This window comes from Drosophila bipectinata, chromosome 4, assembly GCF_030179905.1.
Source record: "Drosophila bipectinata strain 14024-0381.07 chromosome 4, DbipHiC1v2, whole genome shotgun sequence".
In the NCBI taxonomy this organism is placed as follows: domain Eukaryota; kingdom Metazoa; phylum Arthropoda; class Insecta; order Diptera; family Drosophilidae; genus Drosophila; species Drosophila bipectinata.
The window spans coordinates 18,700,334-18,714,859 of NC_091740.1; the positions used below are offsets into that span (position 1 = coordinate 18,700,334).

Consider the following 14,526-nt stretch of genomic DNA (forward strand, 5'->3'; position numbering starts at 1 on the left):
TTACGCTTAGTGTTATCATAGTTATAAAACTGCTTCGGATTATGAGTAAACTGAAATTAGTTCTTAATCTTATGACTAATCGTGACCAGCTCGTTGCTGTGGGCGACTTTAATATCCCAGAATTAAAGTGGTCCAACGTCGATAGCTCACCATCTTTGTCACTTATCACTCACCATGACTTCACCGCGGACATGTTTGACATGTCCCTAGGTCAAATTATCCATGTTAGAAGTTCGTTAAGTCGGCTTTTAGACTTATGCGTTGTATCTGATCCCGATGGTACCGCTCTCTCCAGAGCTTTTCCCCTTTCAACCCCAGAGGATCCATATCACCTCACGCTGGAGGTCTCATTCGAAAACATTCCTAGTATCGATCAGATGTCTCCACGCGTGGTGAATAAGATTCGCTGTTTCCGTAAAACTGATTTTCACAAACTTAATAGGCTTATCGATACATATGATTGGTCCGACATTCTGGCATGCACCGATCTTAATGTCACTTTAGAAAAAATTTTAATATACTTAAATACATTTTTTGACCCCTGTGTGCCATGGAAATATCCGTCTGCTTCAACAAATCCTCCTTGATTTACCTGTAGCCTCACTAACCTAAAAAATACTAAAAATAGGCTCTTACTAAAATATAAAAAAACCTGCAGTAGAATTGATTTCTCAAGATACCTACTAGCTCGGTCGAATTTTACCGTGCATAACGCTGAATGTTATAGGAATTATATTGACCGCTGCCGGATTCAATTTACTCAGGATCCAAAGCAGTTTTATAATTTTGTAAACACTAAGCGTAAACACGTATCTTTTTCACCTCTGCTTACGTTTGAAAATTCCTCTGCGACTTCGGATCAGGCCATTGCCGATCTATTCGCAGAATTTTTTCAAACAACTTATTCTCCTCCTAAATTGACTGATCAGCCTTATGCATATAACATTCAAGCAGCAAATCTTATTTTCTGTCCGTCTTTTTCTGAGAACAACTTATTATCTGGTCTTTTAAGGGTAAAACCCATTTATTCGCCAGGCCCCGACGGAGTACCAGGCTGTGTGCTAAAATACTGCGCCAGGGCTCTGTGCAAACCTCTTCTAAGACTTTTCAACTTATCTTTGGAAACCTCGATTTTTCCCCTTAAGTGGAAGGAATCATTTATAATTCCCCTACATAAAAAGGGGAAAAAGTCCGAGGCTGCCAACTACAGAGGCATCTCTAAGTTGTCGGCAATTCCAAAGTTATTTGAAAAATTAATTACCCCTCATTTGCAACACCTTTGCTCTTCGATTATCTCTCCTTTTCAGCATGGCTTTATTAAGCGTCGCTCCACCACCACAAGCTTATTGGAGGGGACATCCTTTGTCATAGATGGCTTTTGTAAGGGATATGAAACCAATGTAATTTACACAGACTTCAGCAAAGCATTTGATTCAGTTAATCACTCACTCTTGTTAAGTAAACTGAATATGCTGGGTTTTCCTAAAGACCTCTTAACGTGGATCTCCAGCTACCTAGATGGAAGGACACAAAGAGTCTTATTTAAAAACATACAGTCCCGTCTGGTTCGTGCTACATCTGGCGTCCCTCAAGGAAGTCATCTTGGCCCGTTATAATTTACAGTTTTTATAAATGACTTGCCCCCTGCTTTAACAAACTCTCTAGTTCTTATGTATGCAGATGATGTAAAGCTTTGTCTTCAGTACAAATCCACCTCTGCCCAATGCAGTCTTCAGCCTGACCTTGATAACTTTCAAAAAAGGTGTTCAGCTAACAATTAAATACTTGCCCTCTGCAAGCTGCGTATTCTATTAATGGGATTGCCTTAGAAAAATGAACTCAGGTTAATGATCTCGGCGTCCTATTAGACGTTAAACTTAAATTTTTCGACAATATTTCCTTAATGGTTAATAAGGCTAAATGTCAGGTTAAGCAGCAAGCAACTAATTTAAACATAATAATTAATTAGTAACTGATGTTTTGTTGGTCGCAAGCCGACTATCTTTCGGCCGCTCGGCTTTGCTTATTCGGCGTTTAAAGTTAGCGAGCATCCGCTCAGCGTATTCTGGAAGGTTGGCGCCACTCTCGTTCGTCTTCTTACTGGGCTCGCATCCTAAATTGGATTTCCCATATTGTTCATAAATCCTAATTTCATATGCGGCCTGAATAAAGTTTATAACGTTGAACTTAATTAAATTCTGATTTTTTATTTACTAGTATTGAAAATCATCAATGACCAAATATTGGTGAACCCCGACGTGATCGTTAATATATCTATATACACATAAACAAATTACTAAAACAAAAACAAAACAATTTTGTAAACAGTGTTATGTGAAAAATTATCATACGTGGCTAATACGTTTGTTTACAATAATAAACAAATTATAATATATTATTATATTATACATACATACAGGCATAAACATAAACGTTAGTTCACAAGTACACATTCATATTTACGATCCACAACGCAAGTGCATTCGCCCGCGCATAGACTTCATACAAACATACGATCCACAACGCAAGTGCATTCGCTCGCACATAGCTTCATATATATACATTCCACAATTCCGCTACGGTTCTGAGCGCACAGTGGGACAGATCGTGTTCGCCGCGAGCAAATAAAATTTATTTCGGGTTGTTCGGAACTCAATATAATAAATCATGAACTCCAGCGGCGCCGTCACAGCTCTTCAGCCTATTTCCAAGGTGGATGATGCCATGCTACACGTGCGACATAGTCAGATAGCCACCATGTTCAGCGACTTCGAGGCCATCCACGGGGAGCTTGAGGACTTGGACATTTTGCAGATCAGCTGTTTCGATGGACTCGATGGACTGTTTCGAAATTGAGCTCGAGACGACCCTTCGCTCATCTCGAATTGCTGCCCACTCCACCCTTGCCAACGGAATGTCCACCATGCAGGCTGACCTAGGGTTAGGTCAAAGTTTTCAAGTGCTGCCTCCTTTGCCGCTCCCTACGTTCAGCGGTGGATTCTCGGAATGGGCTGAATTTTACTCGATCTTCTCGACAATCGTCGGCAGCAATCCTCGTATTAGTAAGGTGGAAAACTTGCAAAGGTTGCGATCTTGCCTTCGGGAGTCCGCTTTCGAAGCAGTTCGTTCCTTGGAAGTCTCCGACGAGAACTATGATGTTGCGCTGAATTTATTGGAGAAACGATTTAATAACCGTCGCTTAGTATTTCAGACACACGTGAACGAGATTCTAGGCCTCAGTCTGTTGGAAAGTGGCTCAATAGCAGCTCTTCGAGGTCTTTCGGACAAATTCAATGCCCATATGCGAGTCTTACAGAATTTGGGTACATCAGTTCAGATCGCCAGCTGCATCATCGTCCAAGTTCTGCTTCAAAGGTTGGACCCAGCTACCCAGGCCAAGTGGGAGGAGAGTCAAAAATCCTCAGGACGCCATCCCTACTTGGGAGTCGATGGCCGAATTTCTGGAGCAGCGGTGTAGGACGCTGGAGGCTGTGGACGTGGCCATGGTTGCATACGCCCCGGGCGCTCATGTGGGAAGGCGTCGAGGTGCAAATAATAGTATATCATCCTTTATTGTTACTAATTCGCTTCCCTCTACCTGTGCGCTATGCGGGGGGTGGTCCCATATAATGTCTGCATGCCGCCGATTTCTATCAATGCCCCCTGAGATTCGCCTTGGTGAGGTCAGGCGACTCGGTCTTTGTCGGAAGTGTCTGCAAACGGGCCATCACATGCGTGAGTGCCTCGCTGCTAATTGTCGCACTTGTGGAAGGAGGCATCACAGCCTGCTGCATTTCCTGGAGCCGCAGGCATCTAGCGGCCAGCCTTTGGTTGGTCCTCCCACATCAGTCATAGCCGAGGTCGCCGAGCCTGTAGCCTCTTCGCCGTCCACTGTTAATGCACTAGTTGCTCAAGGTCGCAGCGGCGATATATCGTTGCTTGCTACAGCGAACATTTTTGTTCGTAGTCGCGCTGGATCCCTTGTTCCATGCCGAGCTCTGTTGGATTCAGGATCTCAGGTGCACGTGATCACTTCCCGGCTGGCAAGTCAGCTGCAGCTCCGGAGATAAAAATCATTCATGGCGGTGTCTGGTATTGGAGATACCGGCTTTGCGACAGATGGATTCTCTGTTGATGTTCTCCTACGTTCCCACTGTTCCGAATACTCGGCCCTGGTTAACGCCGTCATCGCCGCCAATATCACGGACCTGCAGCCTAGCTTCAGTTTGGATGTCTCCAGTTGGAATATTCCTGGCAATCTTTCTTTGGCTGATCCTGAATTTTTCCGCCCACAGCGCATCGACCTTCTTATCAGAGCCAGTCTGTTTTAAGAGCTGTTGTGTGTTGGGCAAATTAAGCTCTCAGCCGGCCTGCCATTGCTGCAGAAAACTCGACTTGGATGGGTCGTGTATGGAGGCGGTTCACATGTCCAGAGAAGATCACTCGTTTCCACTGCCCACAAGGATGTTCCGGAGAGCGCAACAATGCTGGATGATCAGCTGGATTCTCTGCTCCGCTGGTTTTGGGAAATCGAAGACTGCTCCGAGCCTATTGTGAAGCAGACGAAGGAAGAGCTAGATTGCGATGCGCATTTCGTGCAACATGTTGCTCGGCTGGATTCCGGCGCTTACGCTGTGAGGCTTCATTTAAAATGCGGTTCTAAGTTGCTGGGGGAGTCTGACCCCCAAGCCGTTCGACGATTTCTTTCCATCGAAAAGAAGCTCTGTCGCCGTCCTCAATTGAAGGAGCAATATGCGGCCTTGATAAAGGAGTATTTGGAGTTGGGTCACATGTCTCCAGTCCCTGCTGATGCGAGCGTCACTGGTCAATACTTTCTTCCACACCATTGTGTTTTAAAGGAGGACAGTTCAACAACCAAGCTCAGGGTTGTTTTTGATGGATCTGCTGTCACCACTTCTGGATACTCATTGAATGACGTGTTGATGTCTGGCCCAGTTATTCAGCCAAAGTTACTGCATATTCTGTTAAGGTTCCGATGCCATCGGGTGGCCATTACTGGAGATATTTGTAAAATGTAGCGTCAGGGTTTTTCCTGAGGACAGCTATCTTCAGTGTATTCTTTGGTGGGATTCCACCCAGGATGAGTTACAGGTTTTTAAGCTGGAAACGGTCACCTATGGAACGAAGCCTGCCTCATTTTTAGCAGTTCGGACAATGCATCCGTTGGCAGATGATGAGCAGTTAATGTTTCCCAAGGGGGCCGAAATTCTGCGTCGCGACTTTTATGTGGATGATCTGCTTTCCGGAGGCGTCTTTATACAAGAAGCTATTAACATAATGCAGCAAACATCCGCGATCCTTGCCAAAGGCCATTTTCAGTTAAGGAAGTGGTGCTCCACTCTTGCTGACGTGCTGAATAAGGTGCCTGAAGAAGATCGGGAGTCTTTCCTAAGGTTTGATGATGGCAGAAACTTCACAAAGACACTGGGTCTTGCTTGGGATCCTGCATCTGACCGCTTGCTATTTTCTTTTAAAGGGATTCAGTCAATCTCAAAGCCCACTAGGCGCCTTGTGCTTTCTTCAGTCGCTCGGCTTTATGACCCCTTAGGCCTTGTTGGTCCTGTAATTTCAAAGGCAAAGATCTTTCTTCAGAAACTGTGCCGTGAGAAGTTGTCCTGGGATGAAAGACTTCCTCAAGCTCTTCACTGCGACTGGAATATGATTTGTAGCAGCTTTTTTAGTACGCAGCGCGCCGAATTCCCTAGATGGGTGCTAACTTCGAAATCCGAGGTGGAGGTCCATAGATTCTGTGACGCCAGCATTGAGGCGTATGGGGCAGGCGTTTGTGTCGTGTCCAAGGGCGCAGGATCTGCAAGCTATTTACTCTGTTCGAAGTCCCGAGTTGCGCCGTTAAAGACTGTTACGGTGCCGAAGCTGGAGTTATCGGGAGCCGAGTTGTTGGCTCGACTTATGTCGGAAGTAGAGCAGTTGAAGGTCTACGTTGGAAAGTATTTTTGCTGGAGCGATTCTGCTGTGGCTCTGTCTTGGATTCGAGAAGAACCCTCTAGGTTTAATGTTTTCGTCGCCAGTTTCGACCATTCAGAAGCTAACTAGAGAAATGGAGTGGCGATATGTTCACACTTCTTTGAACCCAGCAGATATCCTGTCGCGTGGTGCTCTTCCCAATGAATTGGTTGAGAATAAGCTGTGGTCTCACGGTCCTCCGTTTCTCATTGGATCCCAAGAGGCGTGGCCAACCGCGGTCTCATCTGAGAGGACCCCATCCTGGATGGGGGAGATGAGGGAGAGAACTCCCACCCTAGAGTTACGTGCAAGGGTCCTGCTTATTCAGTCTCCGTATGTTGATATAACAGCGGTTTCTAAGTACGCTAATTCGTTTCCAGCACTGCAGAGGGTATTCGCTTACGTATACAAGTTTTCTCAACGAATTCAACACAACGGTGTTACGGCTAGCGACATAAAATCTGGAACACAGCTTTTATTGCGGCTAGTGCAGCGTGTGCATTTTTGGGAGAACATAAAGGCTCTTCAAAATGGAAAAGACATAGCGGTATCCAATGCCCTTGCCTCATCCTCTCCTTTCTTGGATACATTTAGACTGTTGCGCGTAGACGGTCGACTAAAAAATTCGTCGTTGGATTTTGATAGTCAGCATGCAATTATACTTCCAAGAAGTCATCCAGTTACGCAGGCTATAATTGTTGACTTTCATGAGCGAAATTCTAATGCAGCCATTTCAAATTCTGAAAGACCGTGAAAAAAAAAATAAAAAATGATGGCTGGTAGGTTGTCTTATTACAAAACTTCATTGAGTAGACCAATTTTAATATCAAAAGTAACAAAAATATAAAAACCACTGTTCCTAATAGAGACAAATCGGGAGCTTTGAAGAGTGCGATTGGAGTAAGAAGAGGAAAATTCAGAAATAGAGATTAGAAAGATAGAGAAATACAGTTGCAACACAAAAAAGGGAAGAAGCATTGCCGAGCTTTGCTTGGAGTAAAAAAAAAATGTATTGTTTCGCCTCCAAATATATCACAGGTTAACCGGTTAACAAAAAAATTCCCTCAAAAACGCAGTGCGCAAATAAAAAACACGACCGTTCGCGCAAGAAAAAAAGGTATAATAACAAGAAAAGAAAGCTAACTTCGGGCGGAGCCGAAGTTGATATACCCTTGCAGTTAAAACCGGGTTTATATCGCAAACATCGGATAAAGTTGGAAAATATCTAAAAAAAAACTCCCAAGTTTCTATCTTCAAAAATACCAAAGTTGGTATATTTTCCAAATACCATTTCTGATTGTTCAGTAATATGGCAGCTATAAGATATAGTCGACCGATCGTTATGAAATTTGGTAGGTCAGATGAACTGACCAAAAATAGAATCTGTACTAAGTTCCAGCTTTCTATCTTCAAAAACACTGTATAACAGGGTGAATGCATGGTAAACAGCAAATCAAAATAGCGATTGAAATGTTCGCCAATATATAAGTGCCTGTTTTTCACGCACTGACGACAGCTAATGCTGCAATCATATTTTAGCTTTAAATTTTTTTTTTTTTGTAAACATTAATTAAATGAAGAAAGGAAAGCTAACTTCAAACGGAACTTCCGTAAATCAAAGTGAACTAACTTCTTTACAGTTCAAACGAACTGTAACAACTTACTTTCGGATATTTCCTAATAGGACCACCTATTAGGAAATACCTATTAGGAATAAATATAATAGGACCACCTATTTATTGGCACCCACGAAGTCTTTTCTTTCTGACAAGTCCGTTAACGTTTGTTTTGAAGGGGTAAATGTTACTGATATAATTCTTGCAACGAGCCCAGACTGGTTCCCACTGGTTAAAGATTTTTCCGAAATGGCGTTAAGAATGAACTGACCTGCAAATCTAGCAATAGTGGGGATGGGCTTCGCGTCCCTCGAGCAGAGCTGTGCTCAACTTTGTCATTAGGCAAGTCTCTAAAATCACCAACCTCTAAATCACTCCCATAGCTCTCGTTTTTCCTTTGTTGTTGGAAATGCTCTCTCCTACGGGAAATGCAAGTCATGTACATGTAAGTGTGTGACTCCCAGCATAGGCAAAAGGAAATGACAACAACCATTTTTAGTGTTTTCCCTATTCTCCTTAATCGTGCTAGTTCGAATGCATTTTGTTGTTGGAGTGCCGAAAACTTTCAAGGCAAGAACCTTATACTTGTTTTAGTTTCTGCCAAATTGGTCGACCTGAACATCGCTCACTAAGCGATATGATTGACGCTCGCACAGAGCGCATATTAATTTGCACATAAATTTGCCTGGCCATCCAAATGTCACAAAGGCATATGAATCAAAAGCCTCTAACTTTCACATACTCACACAAGTACATGTAAATTTGACTTTTTGAATCGTCTCCCGAATTCCCATTTTTGAAAAAAAAAGAAGTATTTTTTGGTGAATTTTTTTCATAAAATTATCAACTAAATAATTTTATTATCAACTCATGATTATCAACTATATAATATAACTAAATATCTATAACTCCTCTAAAAATGTTCAAATTTGGCTGATGTTTTATTAGTTTAGCCATTGGAACAGTTTGGCATCACAACATTTTCCAAAAACATTAACGTACTGTCGTTAACACCATTTCTGTTTTGGGGGCGGGAGTGCACATGGCATAATTTTAACCCAAACTTGTTTTGGGCGAATACCATACGAGCTCAATTTCCAAATCGGATAGTTCTATCTCTTATAGTTATACTTTTTGCGTCGAGCTTGTTGGGGAGGGGGGAAACGCACATGCATACGATTCTATTTTTAGAACTCTTTACATGTACCTGTCAACAAAAATGTGAATCTATGTGTGTATGTGTGACTGCTCGCACGACGGAGTAAAAATGTTTTGGCTTCCAAATTTCAATTTCAATTTCTCGTTTCTGTTTTCGATGCGCCGATGTGGTAGTTGGTAGAACAAATAGTATTTTTGATCGCCGCAGATCGAGACAGGATGGTAGCGTAATGCATAGAGTAGTTACTCTATGTGTAATTTTTCTGTGTTCAAATCCTCGTAAGGACTGAACTTCTTCGTTCTTTTATAATTATATTTTTTTTTTGTTTTTTCTTAATTATAATATTTTTTTTTAATTTTACAATTGTAAAATTGTTTTGTTCTTCATTATGTCCGGCTATTTTTACTTTAATTGTTATAGAATGCAATTAAAAATAATAATAATAACGTAAAAATTAAAAGTAAAAAAAAAATAAAAAAATAAAAGTAAATATAAATAATATATAAGACAAGGAGTAAATATAAGAATCATAAAACCAAAACTTTTTCAAAATTGAAGCAACCGCCCGCTACTGAAGTCGAACCCAGGACCCCATGAATAAGGACCACGCACTATCCATCTAGGCTACCCTCGAAGTTGATTTTATGATACTTAAAATTGGTGTTAAAAGAGGCGCTAGAATCTATACCAAAAACAGAGTTGACGAGTAAGGATAGTAAAAGATATTTCTGATCTCTTTACTCTTACATTTTCGATTACAACGTTTCAAACTTTCATCGTTCCAAAGATGTTACGATCTAAAAATAGAAATCTCTCTCTCCCTATCTCATCTGCCAGCCGTTTGTCGTGGAACCCGCTCTCAAATGTTTACATTATTACAGCGGGTTCCACGACGGAAAAAATGAAAACATTTGAGAGCGGGTTCCATGACGCGGCCTACCAAAATGCCGTAGAAGCGGGTTCCAAAATTTTTACAGCGGGTTCCACTACGAACTGAGACGATGTTTAGGTTATTTTACAATTTTGTATTTTTTTTTATTGGATTATAAATTTAGGAAAACACATTAAAATAATAAAACAATAATATAAATAGATTTAAAATTACAAAAAAAATGAACTTCCCGAGCCTGGTTTGAACTCGTTTTACTTTGCACACCAGCCAAGCACTCTACCACTCGGCTATTCCTCATTCGTTGTCGCGCGAAAAATTTCTCAAACTTCCACTGCTGGAACCCGCCATAGAAAATTTTTCTTTGTATGAGATGTCCCATCTATGTACTTTATAATCATTGATCCTATCTTAAAGTTATATGAACCTGATGTTCCGACCGAAGCTAGCGAATTTAAATTGTCTGAGGAAAACAATTTCTGTGATTAAAAGATACCTTTTTATGATTGATAATATTTGTTTTATAAAAAAATGGTAATATTTTAAATATTTTAATGTTATGAACAATATTCAGTTCTAAGCTTCATCCGGAAAGCTGGATGGGACCGCGAGCCTCCAGGAAGGGTAGAATTCCTTGGCACTTTAGTAGATAGGATGGGGTGGGGTCCCCTTGCGGGACCTCTTGTCTGTGCTGTATCACAAAGCCTTAACGCTGCCTTTCTATTTTATTTATTTATTTATTTTTTTTTTTTTTCGCGGTTTTTCAGAATTTGGAAATGGCTTGTGCATCAATAAGATCAATAAGATAAGAAGCATCAGCTAGCATTCCTGTATTCATCATAAAGCTTACAGGCCCAGACGACCGAGGGGCGCTCGAGAAACGATTTGTTAGTACATATTAAGCTATTTGAAATTTGTTAAGCTAAGAGGAGTTAGTAAGGAAATTTAAAATTCTATATTTTAAATTAGAGGGACAGGAAAGAGATGTAATAGAGTAGAGACCATTGTAGTTCAAACATAATACCCTAAAAGGGGTATGCAGTCGAACAACAACGGCTAAGGAACAGAGGACTAAAGTTTCGAGTCTTTCTATTAGGAATGTTAAAATTTAAGCGTGTTAGTAAATGCTGGCTATCTACATCCCCGTTAATAAGGTTATGCAGAAAAACTACACCGAGCATTGTCCTACGATTTGTTAAGCTAGGTAAGTTTATAAGTAAAAGTCTGCTACTGTAGGATGGAAGCTGAAGATTTGCATCCCAGTATAGACCTCTAAGTGCAAATATTAAAAAGTTCTTTTGTACGGATTCTACGCGGTCCTTATGTACTCCATATTGGGGACTCCAGACACATGAACCGTACTCCAGTATAGGACGGACCAAAGAAATGAATAAAGTTTTGGTTATATAGGGGTCATTAAATTCTTTTGACCACCTTTTAATAAAACCAAGGACTCCTTTAGTCTTATTAACCATTAAGGAAATATGGTCGGCAAATTTAAGTTTTATGTCTAATAGGATGCCGATATCTTTAACCTGGGTTCATTTTTCTAAGGCAATCTCATTAATGGAATACGTAGCTTGCAGAGGGCAAGAACGATAAAAAGACATATGATTGCATTTTGATCCATTAAGTATTAGATCATTAGCCAAAAACCATTTTTGAAAGTTATCAAGGTTAGACTGAAGACTGCATTGGGCAGATATGGATTTGTACTGAAGACAAAGCTTTACATCATCTGCATACATAAGAACTAGAGAGTTCGTTAAAGCAGGGGGCAAGTCTTTTATAAAAAGCGTAAATAATAACGGACCAAGATGACTTCCTTGAGGGACGCCGGATGTAGCACGGACCACACGGGACTGTATGTTTTTAAATAAGACTCTTTGTGTCCTTCCATCTAGGTAGCTGGAGATCCACGTTAAGAGGTCTTTAGGAAAACCCAGCATATTCAGTTTACTTAACAAGAGTGAGTGATTAACTGAATCAAATGCTTTGCTGAAGTCTGTGTAAATGTCAACTCCAATAAGTTTGTGGTGGTGGAGCGACGCTTAATAAAGCCATGCTGACAAGGAGTGATAATCGAAGAGCAAAGGTGTTGAAAATGAGGGGTAATTAATTTTTCAAATAACTTTGGAATTGCCGACAACTTAGAGATGCCTCTGTAGTTGGCAGCCTCGGACTTTTTCTCTTTTTTATGTAGGGGAATTACAAATGATTCCTTCCACTTAAGGGGAAAAATCGAGGTTTCCAAAGATAAGTTGAAAAGTCTTAGAAGAGCTTTGCACAGAGCCCTGGCGCAGTATTTTAACACACAGCCTGGTACTCCGTCGGGTCCTGGCGAATAAATGGGTTTTACCCTTAAAAGACCAGATAATAAGTTGTTCTCAGAAAAAAACGGACAGAAAATAAGATTTGCTGCTTGAATGTTATATGCATAAGGCTGATCAGTCAATTTAGGAGAAGAATAAGATGTTTGAAAAAATTCTGCGAATAGATCGGCAATGGCCGGATTCGAAGTCGCAGAGAAATTTTCAAACGTAAGCAGGGGTGAAAAAGATACGTGTTTACGCTTAGTGTTTACAAAATTATAAAACTGCTTTGGATCCTGAGTAAATTGAATCCGGCAGCGGTCAATATGATTCCTATAACATTCAGCGTTATGCACGGTAAAATTCGACCGAGCTAGTAGGTATCTTGAGAAATCAACACTACTGCAGGTTTTTTTATATATAAGTAAAAGCTTATTTTTTTTATTTTTTAGGTTAGAGAGACGTATCGAATAGCGAACAAATTCTGCCAATATGTGGGCGGTTCAGACATAGGAGGTATACATATATGAACATGGAATTTGGGATTTCACCTCTTCAGAAGCAATAGTGGAGTCTACCGAAATGAGAACTCCACCTCCTCTTCGCTGAGATCGATCCCGTCTAAAAGTGGTGTACTTACTTGGAAAAACTTCGGAGCTAAACATCTCAGGATTTAACCATGTTTCTGTAAATGCTATTATATGGGATGCAAAGAAAGAACTATCAGAATATAGCTTGGGGAGTTTGCTTCGTAGCCCCCTAGTATTCTGATAGGTAAGAGTTAGTGAGGAAATTAGTTTTTTGGGTTAGTGGCCAAAGTAGAGGTGGAGGGTTGGTCAGTGGTTCCGATATTGGGAAATCTCACTCCCACTGGTTTTTTAAATTTTTTTTTCACGGAACTAGGCTGATGTTCTTGGACGAAAAGATTCTCTGGCCAAAAACTGGAAGAACAAATCGTCTTGAACATCAGCGCGGGCACACGAATCTTGAAAGAAGACGTGCGCCGTGTATAACTATATTTAAATTTAGTTATGTCCTCCACCTTTATATCGGCTTTTGTTTTGGCTTTGATATAAGCCGAGATATCAATCTCTGAAGTATCTGGGGCTAGCCGAGAAACAAATATATGTTTCGATGGATTAATCACCTGTAAGGGTTTTGGTGTCGCAGTTACGAGAACTGCAGCATCAGTCGGTGCCGGTGGTCCGGACTGTGGAATACCCTTTTGGGTGACTCTAATGGGGGTTTCGTTCCCTAGGACCTGTGGCATCACTTGAAGAGACAATTGCTCATTATTCCTGAGAAATTCGGACGAATTTTTCTCAGTTCTAGCCCTTGGGGTGGCCAGAGATATAAGCAGCTGCATTAATGTCGGCTGAGCAGGCTGAGGCGGATCAGAAACAGCGGATTTCTTACGCTTAGGGGACTCATTTAGCAGCTGAAGGCCACTAAATTGAGTGTCAAGCGCACAGAGCTGGTCATTGATTTTACGAAAACCAGTGATCAGCTCTTTAAATCCATTTTTGGTCTGTCTCATGAACGACCTCATTTCGCCTTGCACAGCACGACAATTTTCACAACAATAATGTATCCCAGACCTACGGGAAATGGCTTCCGAAACTGATGCAGCGAAACCGGCACACTTGGCGTGCACGACGTTTTCACATAACCAGCAATGGATGCTAGGCTGGGATGTGGAAATTGTCGTGTTACAAGACTTAATGGCACAGACAAGTTTAAATTCCATTTTATTTATTTTTTTTTTTTTTTATGTAATAAAACAAAAATTAATATTTAACAAGAAAGGAAAGCTAACTTCGGGCGGAGCCGAAGTTTATATACCCTTGCAGTTAAAACCGGATATATATCGCAAACATCGGATATAGTTGGCCGATCCTTATAAGAATAGGAATATATAATCCAATTTATTACAATACAAAATCTAAAAAAAGTCCCAAACTTCTATCTTCAAAAATACGAAAGTTGATATTTCTACCAAATACCATTTCCGATCGTTCAGTTATATGGCAGCTATGGGATATAGTCGGCCGATCCTAATGAAATTTGGTAGGTTGGATCAACTGACCAAGAATTAAATCTGTACTAAGTTCCAGCTTTCTATCTTCAAAAACACGAAAGTTGGGTCATTTCCGATCGTTCAGTTATATGGCAGCTATAGGATATAGTCGGCCGATCCTTATGAAATTTGGCATGACGTAATGTTTTGCCAAAAATAGCTCACATGTCAAATTTGCTCTCTAACTCTAAAAACACCAAAGTTATACCATTTCCGATCAATCAGTTATATGGCAGCTATAGGATATAGTCGGCCGATCCGGGCCGTTCCGACTTATATACTGCGTGCAAAGGAAAGAAGGGTGTGTGCAAAGTTTCAAGACGATAGCTTTAAAACTGAGAGACTAGTTCGCGTAGAAACAGACAGACGGACAGACAGACGGACAGACGGACAGACGGACAGACGGACATGCTCATATCAACTCAGGAGGTGATCCTGATAAAGAATATATATACTTTATAGGGTCGGAGATGTCTCCTTCACTGCGT

The 14,526-nt window shown here is 41.0% G+C and overlaps 1 protein-coding gene across 1 annotated transcript in view; it reads left to right on the forward strand.

Moving 5' to 3' along the window:
* myo (growth/differentiation factor myoglianin) overlaps window positions 1-14,526 on the forward strand; it is a 434,902-nt gene that overhangs the window by 104,627 nt on the left and 315,749 nt on the right. The window lies entirely within an intron of this gene.